Source organism: Protopterus annectens, chromosome 14.part0 (genome assembly GCF_019279795.1).
Source record: "Protopterus annectens isolate FY-2018-M chromosome 14.part0, PAN1.0, whole genome shotgun sequence".
NCBI classification, from domain to species: Eukaryota; Metazoa; Chordata; order Ceratodontiformes; family Protopteridae; genus Protopterus; species Protopterus annectens.
Window position 1 is genome coordinate 1,058,683,825 of NC_056748.1, and position 14,405 is coordinate 1,058,698,229.

The following is a 14,405-nucleotide window of genomic DNA, read 5'->3' on the forward strand; positions in this document are numbered from 1 at the left end:
TTTTTCATAATGTCGGATCTCAGACCATGCACACTAATGTGAGGATTTCATAATGTCGGATCTCAGACCATGCACACTAATGTGAGGATTTCATAATGTCGGATCTCAGACCATGCACACTAATGTGAGGATTTCATAATGTCGGATCTCAGACCATGCACACTAATGTGAGGATTTCATAATGTCGGATCTCAGACCATGCACACTAATGTGAGGATTTCATAATGTCGGATCTCAGACCATGCACACTAATGTGAGGATTTCATAATGTCGGATCTCAGACCATACACACTAATGTGAGGATTTCATAATGTCGGATCTCAGACCATACACACTAATGTGAGGATTTCATAATGTCGGATTTCAGACCATGCACACTAATGTGAGGATTTCATAATGTCGGATCTCAGACCATGCACACTAATGTGAGGATTTCATAATGTCGGATCTCAGACCATACACACTAATGTGGGGATTTCATAATGTCAGACCTCAGACCATACACACTATTGTGGGGATTTTATAATGTCGGATCTCAGACCATGCACACTAATGTGAGGATTTCATAATGTCGGATCTCAGACCATGCACACTAATGTGAGGATTTCATAACGTCGGATCTCAGACCATGCACACTAATGTGAGGATTTCATAACGTCGGATCTCAGACCATGCACAGTAATGTGAGGATTTCATAATGTCGGATCTCAGACCATGCACACTAATGTGAGGATTTCATAATGTCAGATCTCAGACCGTACACACTAATGTGAGGATTTCATAATGTCGGATCTCAGACCATACACACTAATGTGGAGATTTTATAATGTCAGACCTCAGACTTTGCACACTAATGTGGGGATTTTATAATGTCGGACCTCAGACCATACACACTAATGTGAGGATTTCATAATGTTGGATCTCAGACCATGCACATTAATGTGAGGATTTCATAATGTCGGATCTCAGACCATGCACACTAATGTGAGGATTTCATAATGTCGGATCTCAGACCATGCACACTAATGTGAGGATTTCATAATGTCGGATCTCAGACCATACACACTAATGTGAGGATTTCATAATGTCGGATCTCAGACCATACACACTAATGGGAGGATTTCATAATGGCGGATCTCAGACCGTACACACTAATGTGGGGATTTTATAATGTCGGATCTCAGACCGTACACACTAATGTGAGGATTTCATAATGTCGGATCTCAGACCATGCACACTAATGTGAGGATTTCATAATGTCGGATCTCAGACCATGCACACTAATGTGAGGATTTCATAATGTCGGATCTCAAACCATACACACTAATGTGGGGATTATATAATGTCAGACCTCAGACCATGCACACTAATGTGAGGATTTCATAATGTCGGATCTCAGACCATGCACACTAATGTGAGGATTTCATAATGTCGGATCTCAGACCATACACACTAATGTGAGGATTTCATAATGTCGGATCTCAGACCATGCACACTAATGTGAGGATTTCATAATGTCGGATCTCAGACCATACACACTAATGTGAGGATTTCATAATGTCGGATCTCAAACCATGCACACTAATGTGGGGATTTCATAATGTCGGATCTCAGACCGTACACACTAATGTGAGGATTTCATAATGTCGGATCTCAGACTGTACACACTAATGTGAGGATTTCATAATGTCGGATCTCAAACCATGCACACTAATGTGGGGATTATATAATGTCAGACCTCAGACCATGCACACTAATGTGGGGATTTCATAATGTCGGATCTCAGACCATGCACATTAATGTGAGGATTTCATAATGTCGGATCTCAAACCATGCACACTAATGTGAGGATTTCATAATTTTGGATCTCAAACCATGCACACTAATGTGGGGATTATATAATGTCAGACCTCAGACCGTACACACTAATGTGAGGATTTCATAATGTCAGACCTCTGACAATACACACTAATGTGGGGATTTTATAATGTCAGATCTCAGACCGTACACACTAATGTGAGGATTTCATAATGTCGGATCTCAGACTGTACACACTAATGTGAGGATTTCATAATGTCGGATCTCAGACCATGCGCACTAATGTGTGGATTTCATAATGTCGGATCTCAGACCATGCACACTAATGCGAGGATTTCATAATGTCGGATCTCAGACCATGCACACTAATGTGAGGATTTCATAATGTTGGATCTCAGACCATGCACACTAATGTGAGGATTTCATAATGTTGGATCTCAGACCATGCACATTAATGTGAGGATTTCATAATGTCGGATCTCAGACCATGCACACTAATGTGAGGATTTCATAATGTCGGATCTCAGACCGTACACACTAATGTGGGGATTTCATAATGTCGGATCTCAGACCATACACACTAATGTGAGGATTTCATAATGTCGGATCTCAGCCCATGCACACTAATGTGGGGATTTTATAATGTCGGATCTCAGACCGTACACACTAATGTGAGGATTTCATAATGTCGGATCTCAAACCATACACACTAATGTGGGGATTATATAATGTCAGACCTCAGACCATGCACACTAATGTGAGGATTTCATAATGTCGGATCTCAGACCATGCACACTAATGTGAGGATTTCATAATGTCGGATCTCAGACCATGCACACTAATGTGAGGATTTCATAATGTCGGATCTCAGACCATGCACACTAATGTGAGGATTTCATAATGTCGGATCTCAGACCATGCACACTAATGTGAGGATTTCATAATGTCGGATCTCAGACCATGCACACTAATGTGAGGATTTCATAATGTCGGATCTCAGACCGTACACACTAATGTGGGGATTTCATAATGTCGGATCTCAGACCATACACACTAATGTGGGGATTTCATAATGTCGGATCTCAGACCATACACACTAATGTGAGGATTTCATAATGTCGGATCTCAGACCATACACACTAATGGGAGGATTTCATAATGGCGGATCTCAGACTGTACACACTAATGTGGGGATTTTATAATGTCGGATCTCAGATCGTACACACTAATGTCAGGATTTCATAATGTCGGATCTCAGACCATGCACACTAATGTGAGGATTTCATAATGTCGGATCTCAGACCATGCACACTAATGTGGGGATTTCATAATGTCGGATCTCAGACCATGCACACTAATGTGGGGATTTCATAATGTCGGATCTCAAACCATGCACACTAATGTGAGGATTTCATAATGTCGGATCTCAGACCATGCACACTAATGTGGGGATTTCATAATGTCAGATCTCAGACCGTACACACTAATGTGGGGATTTCATAATGTCAGATCTCAGACCGTACACACTAATGTGAGGATTTCATAATGTCGGATCTCAGACCATACACACTAATGTGAGGATTTCATAATGTCAGATCTCAGACCGTATACACTAATGTGAGGATTTTATAATGTCAGACCTCAGACCGTACACACTATTGTGAGGATTTCATAATGTCGGATCTCAGACCATACACACTAATGTGAGGATTTCATAATGTCGGATCTCAGACCATACACACTAATGTGAGGATTTTCTAATTTCAGACCTCAGACCATGCACACTAATGTGAGGATTTCATAATGTCGGATCTCAGACCGTACACACTAATGTGGGCATTATATAATGTCAGACCTCAGACCATGCACACTAATGTGGGATTATATCATGTCAGACCTCAGACAATACACACTAATGTGAGGATTTCATAATGTCGGATCTCAGACCGTACACACTAATGTGAGGATTTCATAATGTCGGATCTCAGACCATGCACACTAATGTGAGGATTTCATAATGTCAGATCTCAGACTGGACACACTAATGTGAGGATTTCTTAATGTCGGATCTCAGACCATGCACACTAATGTGAGGATTTCATAATGTCGGATCTCAGACCATGCACACTAATGTGAGGATTTCATAATGTCGGATCTCAGACCATACACACTAATGTGAGGATTTCATAATGTCAGACCTCCGACAATACACACTAATGTGGGGATTTTATAATGTCGGATCTCAGACCATACACACTAATGTGAGGATTTCATAATGTCGGATCTCAGACCGTACACACTAATGTGGGGATTTTATAATGTCAGATCTCAGACCGTACACACTAATGTGAGGATTTCATAATGTCGGATCTCAGACCGTACACACTAATGTGAGGATTTCATAATGTCGGATCTCAAACCATGCACACTAATGTGAGGATTATATAATGTCAGACCTCAGACCATGCACACTAATGTGGGGATTTCATAATGTCGGATCTCAGACCGTACACACTAATGTGGGGATTTTATAATGTCAGACCTCAGACCATGCACACTAATGTGGGGATTTCATAATGTCGGATCTCAGACCATGCACACTAATGTGGGGATTTCATAATGTCAGACCTCCGACAATACACACTAATGTGGGGATTTTATAATGTCGGATCTCAGACCATACACACTAATGTGAGGATTTCATAATGTCGGATCTCAGACCGTACACACTAATGTGGGGATTTTATAATGTCAGATCTCAGACCGTACACACTAATGTGAGGATTTCATAATGTCGGATCTCAAACCATGCACACTAATGTGGGAATTATATAATGTCAGACCTCAGACCATGCACACTAATGTGGGGATTTCATAATGTCGGCTCTCAGACCGTATACACTAATGTGGGGATTTCATAATGTCAGATCCTCGACAATACACACTAATGTGGGGATTATATAATGTCAGACCTCAGACCATGCACACTATTGTGAGGATTTCATAATGTCAGATCTCAGACCGTACACACTAATGTGGGGATTTTTATAATGTCATACAATAATGTGAGGATTTTATAATGTCAGACCTCAGACCGTACACACTAATGTGAGGATTTCATAATGTCGGATCTCAGACCATACACACTAATGTGAGGATTTCATAATGTCGGATCTCAGACCATGCACACTAATGTGAGGATTTTATAAAGTTGGACCTCCGACAATACACACTAATGTGAGGATTTCATAATGTCGGATCTCAGACCGTACACACTAATGTGAGGATTTCATAATGTCGGATCTCTGACCGTACACACTAATGTGGGGATTTTATATTGTCAGACCTCACACCGTACACACTAATGTGAGGATTTCATAATGTCGGATCTCAGCCCATGCACACTAATGTGAGGATTTCATAATGTCGGATCTCAGACCATGCACACTAATGTGAGGATTTCTTAATGTCGGATCTCAGACCATGCACACTAATGTGAGGATTTCATAACGTCGGATCTCAGACCATGCACATTAATGTGAGGATTTCATAATGTCGGATCTCAAACCATGCACACTAATGTGGGGATTTCATAATGTCGGATCTCAGACCGTACACACTAATGTGAGGATTTCATAATGTCAGACCTCTGACAATACATACTAATGTGGGGATTTTATAATGTCGGAACTCAGACCATACACACTAATGTGAGGATTTCATAATGTCGGATCTCAGACCGTACACACTAATGTGGGGATTTTATAATGTCGGATCTCAGACCGTACACACTAATGTGAGGATTTCATAATGTCGGATCTCAGACTGTACACACTAATGTGAGGATTTCATAATGTCGGATCTCAAACCATGCACACTAATGTGGGGATTATATAATGTCAGACCTCAGACCATGCACACTAATGTGGGGATTTCATAATGTCAGATCTCAGCCCGAACACACTATGTGAGGATTTCATAATGTCGGATCTCAAACCATGCACACTAATGTGGGATTATATAATGTCAGACCTCAGACCATGCACACTAATGTGGGGATTTCATAATGTCGGCTCTCAGACCGTACACACTAATGTGGGGATTTCATAATGTCAGACCCTCGACAATACACACTAATGTGGGGATTATATAATGTCAGACCTCAGACCATGCACACTAATGTGAGGATTTCATAATGTCAGATCTCAGACCGTACACACTAATGTGAGGATTTCATAATGTCGGATCTCAGACCGTACACACTAATGTGGGGATTTTATATTGTCAGACCTCACACCGTACACACTAATGTGAGGATTTCATAATGTCGGATCTCAGACCATGCACACTAATGTGAGGATTTCATAATGTCGGATCTCAGACCATGCACACTAATGTGAGGATTTCATAACGTCGGATCTCAGACCATGCACACTAATGTGAGGATTTCATAACGTCGGATCTCAGACCATGCACACTAATGTGAGGATTTCATAATGTCGGATCTCAGACCATGCACACTAATGTGAGGATTTCATAATGTCGGATCTCAGACCGTACACACTAATGTGGGGATTTCATAATGTCGGATCTCAGACCGTACACACTAATGTGAGGATTTCATAATGTCGGATCTCAGACCATACACACTAATGTGAGGATTTCATAATGTCGGATCTCAGACCGTACACACTAATGTGGGGATTTTATAATGTCGGATCTCAGACCGTACACACTAATGTGAGGATTTCATAATGTCGGATCTCAGACTGTACACACTAATGTGAGGATTTCATAATGTCGGATCTCAAACCATGCACAAAAATGTGGGGATTATATAATGTCAGACCTCAGACCATGCACACTAATGTGGGGATTTCATAATGTCAGATCTCAGACCATGCACACTAATGGTGGGATTTCATAATGTCGGATCTCAAACCATGCACACTAATGTGAGGATTTCATAATGTCAGATCTCAAACCATGCACACTAATGTGGGGATTATATAATGTCAGACCTCAGACCATGCACACTAATGTAGGGATTTCATAATGTCGGATCTCAGACCGTACACGCTAATGTGAGGATTTCATAATGTCAGACCTCCGACAATACACACTAATGTGGGGATTTTATAATGTCGGATCTCAGACCATACACACTAATGTGAGGATTTCATAATGTCGGATCTCAGACCGTACACACTAATGTGGGGATTTTATAATGTCAGACCTCAGGCCATACACACTAATGTGAGGATTTTATAATGTCGGATCTCAGACCGTACACACTAATGTGAGGATTTCATAATGTCAGACCTCCGACAATACACACTAATGTGTGGATTTTATAATGTAAGACCTCAGACCATACACACTAATGTGGGGATTTTATAATGTCAGAACTCGTACCATACACACTAATGTGGGGATTTTATAATGTCAGACCACAGACCATACACACTAATGTGGGGATTTTATAATGTCAGACCTCTGATAATCACGCTAAAGTGAGGATTTTATAATGTCAGACCTCAGACCGTACACACTAATGTGGGGATTTTCTAATGTCAGACCTCAGACCGTATATACTAATGTGGGGATTATATAATGTCAGACCTCAGACCATACACACTAATGTGGGGATTTTATAATGTCAGATCTCAGACCATACACACACTAATGTGGAGATTTTGTAATGTCAGACCTCAGACTGTGCACACTAATGTGGGGATTTTATAATATCAGACCTCAGACCGTACACACTAATGTGGGGATTTTGTAATTTCAGACCTCACACCATAGACACTAATATGGGGATTTTATAATGTCAGACCTCAGACCGCACACACTAATGTGGGGATTTTATAATGTCGGACCTCCGACAATAAACACTTATATGAGGATTTGAAAATGTCAGACCACAGATCTTACACACTAATGTGGGGATTTTATAATGTCACACCTCAGACCATTCACACTAATGTGGGGATTTTATAAAGTCAGACCACAGACCATTCACACTAATGTGGGGATTTTATAATTTCAGACCACAGACCTTTCACACTAATGTGGGGATTTTATAATGTCAGACCTTAGACCATTCACACTAATGTGGGGATTTTATAATGTCAGACCTCAGACCGTACACACTAATGTGGGGATTTTATAATGTCAGAACTCGTACCATACACTCTAATGTGGGGATTTTATAATGTCAGACCACAGTCCATACACACTAATGTGGGGATTTTATAATGTCAGACCTCTGATAATACACACTAATGTGAGGATTTTATAATGTCAGACCTCAGACCGTACACACTAATGTGGGGATTTTATAATGTCAGACCTCTGATAATACACACTAATGTGAGGATTTTATAATGTCAGACCTCAGACCGTACACACTAATGTGAGGATTTTATAATGTCAGACTTCAGACCGTACACACTAATGTGGGGATTTTATAATGTCAGACCTCAGACGGTATACACTAATGTGAGGATTTTATAATGTCAGACCTCAGACCATTTACACCAATGTGGGGATTTTATAATGTCAGACCACAGACCGTACACACTAATGTGGGGATTTTATAATTTCAGATCTCAGACCGTTCACACTAATGTGGGGATTTTATAATGTCAGACCACAGACCATTCACATTAATGTGGGGATTTTATAATGTCAGACATCAGACCATACACACTAATGTGGGGATTTTATAATGTTAGACCCCAGACCATTCACACTAATGCGGGGATTATATAATGTCAGACCTCAGACCATACACACTAATGTGGGGATTTTATAATGTTGGATCTCAGACCATACACACTTATGTGGGGATTTTATAATGTCAGACCTCAGACCATAAACACTAATGTGGGAATTTTATAATGTCAGACCTCAGACCGTACACACTAATGTGGGGATTTTATAATATCAGACCTCAGACCATGCACACTAATGTGAGGATTTTATAATGTGGGTCCTTTATATAATGTTGGACCTCAGACCATAAACACTAATGTGGGGATTTTATAATGTTAGACCTCAGACCATACACACCAATGTGAGGATATTATAATGTCAGACCTCCGGCCGTACCCACTAATGTGGTGATTTTATAATGTCAGACCTCAGAACGTACACACTAATGTGGGTTTTTTTTAATGTCAGACCTCAGACCGTACACACTAATGTGAGGATTTTATAATGTCAGACCTCTGATAATACACACTAATATGAGGATTTTATAATGTCAGACCTCAGACCGTACACACTAATGTGGGGATTTTATAATGTCAGACCTCAGACCATTCACACTAATGTGAGGATTTTATAATGTTAGACCTCTGACCATACACACTAATGTGGGGATTTTATATTGTCAGATCTCAGACCATACACACTAATGTGGGGATTTTATAATGTCAGACCTCAGACCGTACACACTAATGTGGGGATTTTATAATGTCAGACCTCAGATCAAAGACACTAATGTGAGGATTTTATAATGTCAGACCTCGGACCGTACACACTAATGTGGGGATTTTATAATGTCAGACCTTAGACCGTATACACTAATGTGAGGATTTTATAATGTCAGACCTCTGACCATACACACTAGTGAGGGGATTTTATAATTTCAGACCTCAGACCATACACGCTAATGTGAGGATTTTATAATGTTAGACCCCTGACCATGCACACTAATGTGGGGATTATATAATGTCAGACCTCAGACCATACACACTAATGTGGGGATTTTATAATGTTGGATCTCAGACCATACACACTAATGTGGGGATTTTATAATGTCAGACCTCAGACTGTACACACTAATGTGGGGATTTTATAATATCAGACATCAGACCATACACACTAATGTGGGGATGTTATAATTTCAGACCTCAGACCATACACATAATTTGTGGGGATTTTATAATGTCAGACCTCAGACCATACACACTAATGTGGGGATTTAATAATGCCGGACCTCAGACCGTAAACACTAATGTGGGGATTTTATAATGTCAGACCTCCGACCATACACACTAATATGGGGATTATACAATGTTGGACTTTACACCATACACACTAATGTGGGGATTTTATAATGTCAGACCTACGACCGTACCAACTAATGTGGGGATTTTATAATGTCAGATCTGAAACCATGCACACTAATGTGGGGATTATATAATGTCAGACCTCCGACCATACACACTAATATGGGGATTATACAATGTTGGACTTTACACCATACATACTAATGTGGGGATTTTATAATGTCAGACCTACGACCGTACCAACTAATGTGGGGATTTTATAATGTCAGATCTCAAACCATGCACACTAATGTGGGGATTATATAATGTCAGACCTCCGACAATACACACTAATGTCAGGATTTCGTAATGTCAGACCTCAGACCGTACACACTAATGTGGGGATTTTATAATGTTATACCTCAGACCGTGTACACTAATGTGGGGATTTTGTAATGTCAGACCTCAGACCGTACACACTAATGTGGGGATTTTATAAAGTCGGACCTCTCACAATGCACACTAATGTGTGGATTTTATAATGTCAGACCCCAGACCATACATACTAATGTGGGGATTTTATAATGTCAGACTTCAAACCGTTCATACTAATGTTGGGATTTTATAATGTCAGACCTCAGACCGTACACACTAATGTGGGGATTTTATAATGTCAGACCACAGACCTTAGAGACTAATGTCAGGATTTTATAATGTCAGACCTCTGACCATACACACTAATGTGGGGATTATATAATGTAGGACCTCAGACCATACACACTAATGTGTTGATTATATAATGTAGGACCTCAGACCATACACACTAATGTGGGTATTTATAATGTCAGACCTCAGACCGTACACACTAATGTGGGCATTATATAATGTAGGACCTCAGGCTAAACACACTAATGTGGGGATTTTATAATGTCAGACGTCAGATCATGCACACTATTGTGAGGATTTTATAATGTCAGACCTCAGACCGTATACACTAATGTGGGGATTTTATAATGTCAGACGTCAGATCATGTACACTAATGTGAGGATTTTATAATGTCAGACCTCAGACCGTACACACTAATGTGGGGATTTTATAATGTAAGACCTCAGACCGTACACGCTAATGTGGGGATTTTATAATGTCAGACCTCCGACCATAGAGACTAATGTGAGGATTTTGTAATGTCAGACCTCTGACCATACACACTAATGTGGGGATTATATAATGTAGGACCTCAGACCATACACACTAATGTGGGGATTTTATAATGTCAGATCTCAGACCATACAAACTAATGTGGGGATCTTCTGCGGTGGTGGTGCTGCAGTAGCGTTGTCGCCTCACAGTTAGACGTTGCCCGTTCAATTCTTAGTTAGAGCGTCTTCTGTGTAATGACATGCATGAATGGGTGTTCCTTCATTGAAGTTTGTGCGTTAGACCCAGCAAGCCAGTACGTAAAAATCTACTGCCAATCATTAGCGGATCAGAGTTCCGCTCTGGCGACCCCTAACCGGGAAAAGCCAAAAGACACAAACAAACAAACTCCTCAGACCATATACACGAATGTGGGGATTTTATAATGTAAGAACTCAGACTGTACACACTAATGTGGGGATTTTATAATGTCAGACATCCGACCATACAAACTAATAGGAGGATTATATAATGTTGGACCTCAGACCATACACACTAATGTGGGGATTTTATAATGTTAGACCTCAGACCATACACACCAATGTGAGGATTTTATAATGTCAGACCTCCAACCGTTCCCACTAATGTGGGGATTTTATAATGTTGGACCTCAAGACAATACACACTAATGTTGGGATTTGATAATGTCAGTCTTCAGACCACACACACTAATGTGAGGATTTTGTAATGTCAGACCTCCAACCATAGACACTAATGTGGGGAGTTTATAATGTTGGACCTCAGACCATACACACTAATGTGGGGATTTGACAATGTCAGACCTCAGATGTACACTGATGTGGGGAATTTATAATGTCAGACCTCAGACCATGCACACTAATGTGGGGATTTTCTAATGTCAGACCTCAGACCTTACACACTAATGTGAGGATTTTATTTTGTCAGACCTCACACCGTACACAGTAATGTGAGGATTTTATAATGTCAGACCTCAGACCGTTCACACTAATGTGAGGATTTTATAATGTCAGGCCTCAGACCGTTCACACTAATGTGGGGATTTTGTAATGTCACACCTCAGACCATACACATTAATGTGGAGATTATATAATGTCCGGACCTCAGACCATACACACTAATATGTGGATTTTATAATGTTAGACCTCAGACCATACACACTAATGTGGGGATTTTATAATGTCAGACCTCAGACCATACACACTAATGTGGGGATGATATAATGTTGGACCTCAGACCATACACACTGATTTGGGGATTTTATAATGTCAGACTTCAGACCATACACACTAATGTGAGGATTTTATAATGTCAAACCTCAGGCCATACACACTAATGTGGGCATTTTATAATGTTGGACCTCAAGACAATACACACTAATGTTGTGATTTGATAATGTCAGTCCTCAGACCATACACACTAATGTGGGGATTTTATAATGTCAGACCTCCAACCATACACACTAATGTGGTGAGCTTATAATGTCGAACCTCAGACCATACACAATAATGTGTGGATTTTATAATATCGGACCTCAGACTATACACACTAATATGGGGATTTTATAATGTTGGACTTTAGATTATACACACTAATGTGAGGATTTTATAATGTCAGACCTCTGACCACACACACTAAAGTGGGGCTTTTATAATGTCAGACCTCAGACTGTACACACTAATGTGGGGATTTTATAATGTCAGACCTCAGACCATACACACTAATGTGGGGAGTTTATAATGTTGGACCTCAGACCACACACATTAATGTGGGGATTTTATAACTGTTGGACCTCAGACCATAAACGAACTACTAAACTTTGTAACTCGAGAAAAACAAAAAGGCTAGGAAGCACGTACTACTCAGAAACTATTGTCAAATAAATATGATGAATTTATTTCCATAAAATGAAGCGCTTTTCGTTGTCCTCTTTGGGACAACTTCTTCAGATTAAAAACACACACTTTTCTTCCACCTTATTTATACGTTTTAACAAACATGTGATCGGAAGCTCTATTTACTACACGGAACAGTAATCCATGTTTCATTACAAAGTAGTGCCATGTAATGTCTTAAACAATAAACCATACATTTATCTTCCCTAAAAATTAATACATAATAATGAATCTAAAAATAATTATATTTTTTAATTATTTAATTACTTAGTGTTAGAAACTACTTAAAAACTTTAAAAATATATAAAAGAATATATATGAATGTATTTTTAAACAATCACCTATTCAAGTTCCTCAATTTTAAAAGACATGCTATGTTACAATGGTCATTAAGACCAGGGTCTTGGAAACTCGAAAATGCTTTAGCAAAACACGTAACACTCTTTGCTGGCCATAAATTTAAATTTAGGATCATTGACCAAGTTCAATTCGATTTAAGAGGTGGACCATTAAATTTAGTGTTAGAAGATCGAGAATTAACATGGCAAATCAGAACGAATGCTTTCCATGACCCTGGTCTTAATGACCATTGTAACATAGCATGTCTTTTAAAATGGAGGAACTTGAATAGGTGATTGTTTAAAAATACATTCATATATATTCTTTTATATATTTTTAAAGTTTTTAAGCAGTTTCTAACACTAAGTAATTAAATAATTAAAAAATATAATTATTTTTAGATTCATTATTATGTATTAATTTTTAGGGAAGATAAATGTATGGTGTATTGTTTAAGACATTACATGGCACTACTTTGTAATGAAACATGGATTACTGTTCTGTGTAGTAAATAGAGTTTCCGATCACATGTTTGTTAAAACGTATAAATAAGGTGGAAGAAAAGTGTGTGTTTTTAATCTGAAGAAGTTGTCCCAAAGAGGACGACGAAAAGCGCTTCATTTTATGGAAATAAATTCAACATATTTATTTGACAATAGTTTCTGAGTAGTACGTGCTTCCTAGCCTTTTTGTGGACCTCAGACCATACACAATAATGTGTGGATTTTGTAGTGTCAGACCTCAGACCTTACACACTAATGTGGGGATTTTATAATGTTGGACCTCAGACCATACACACTAATGTAGGAATTTTATAATGTCGGACCTCAGACCACACACATTAATGTGGGGATTTTATAACTGTTGGACCTCAGACCATACACAATAATGCGTGGATTTTGTAATGTCAGACCTCAGACCTTACACACTAATGTGGGGATTTTATAATGTTGGATCTCAGACCAGACACACTAATGTGGGGATTTTATAATGTAGGACCTCAAGACAATACACACTAATGTTGGGATTTGATAATGTCAGTCCTCTGGCCATACACACTAATGTGGGGATTTTATAATATCAGACCTCCAACCATACACACTAATGTGGGGATTT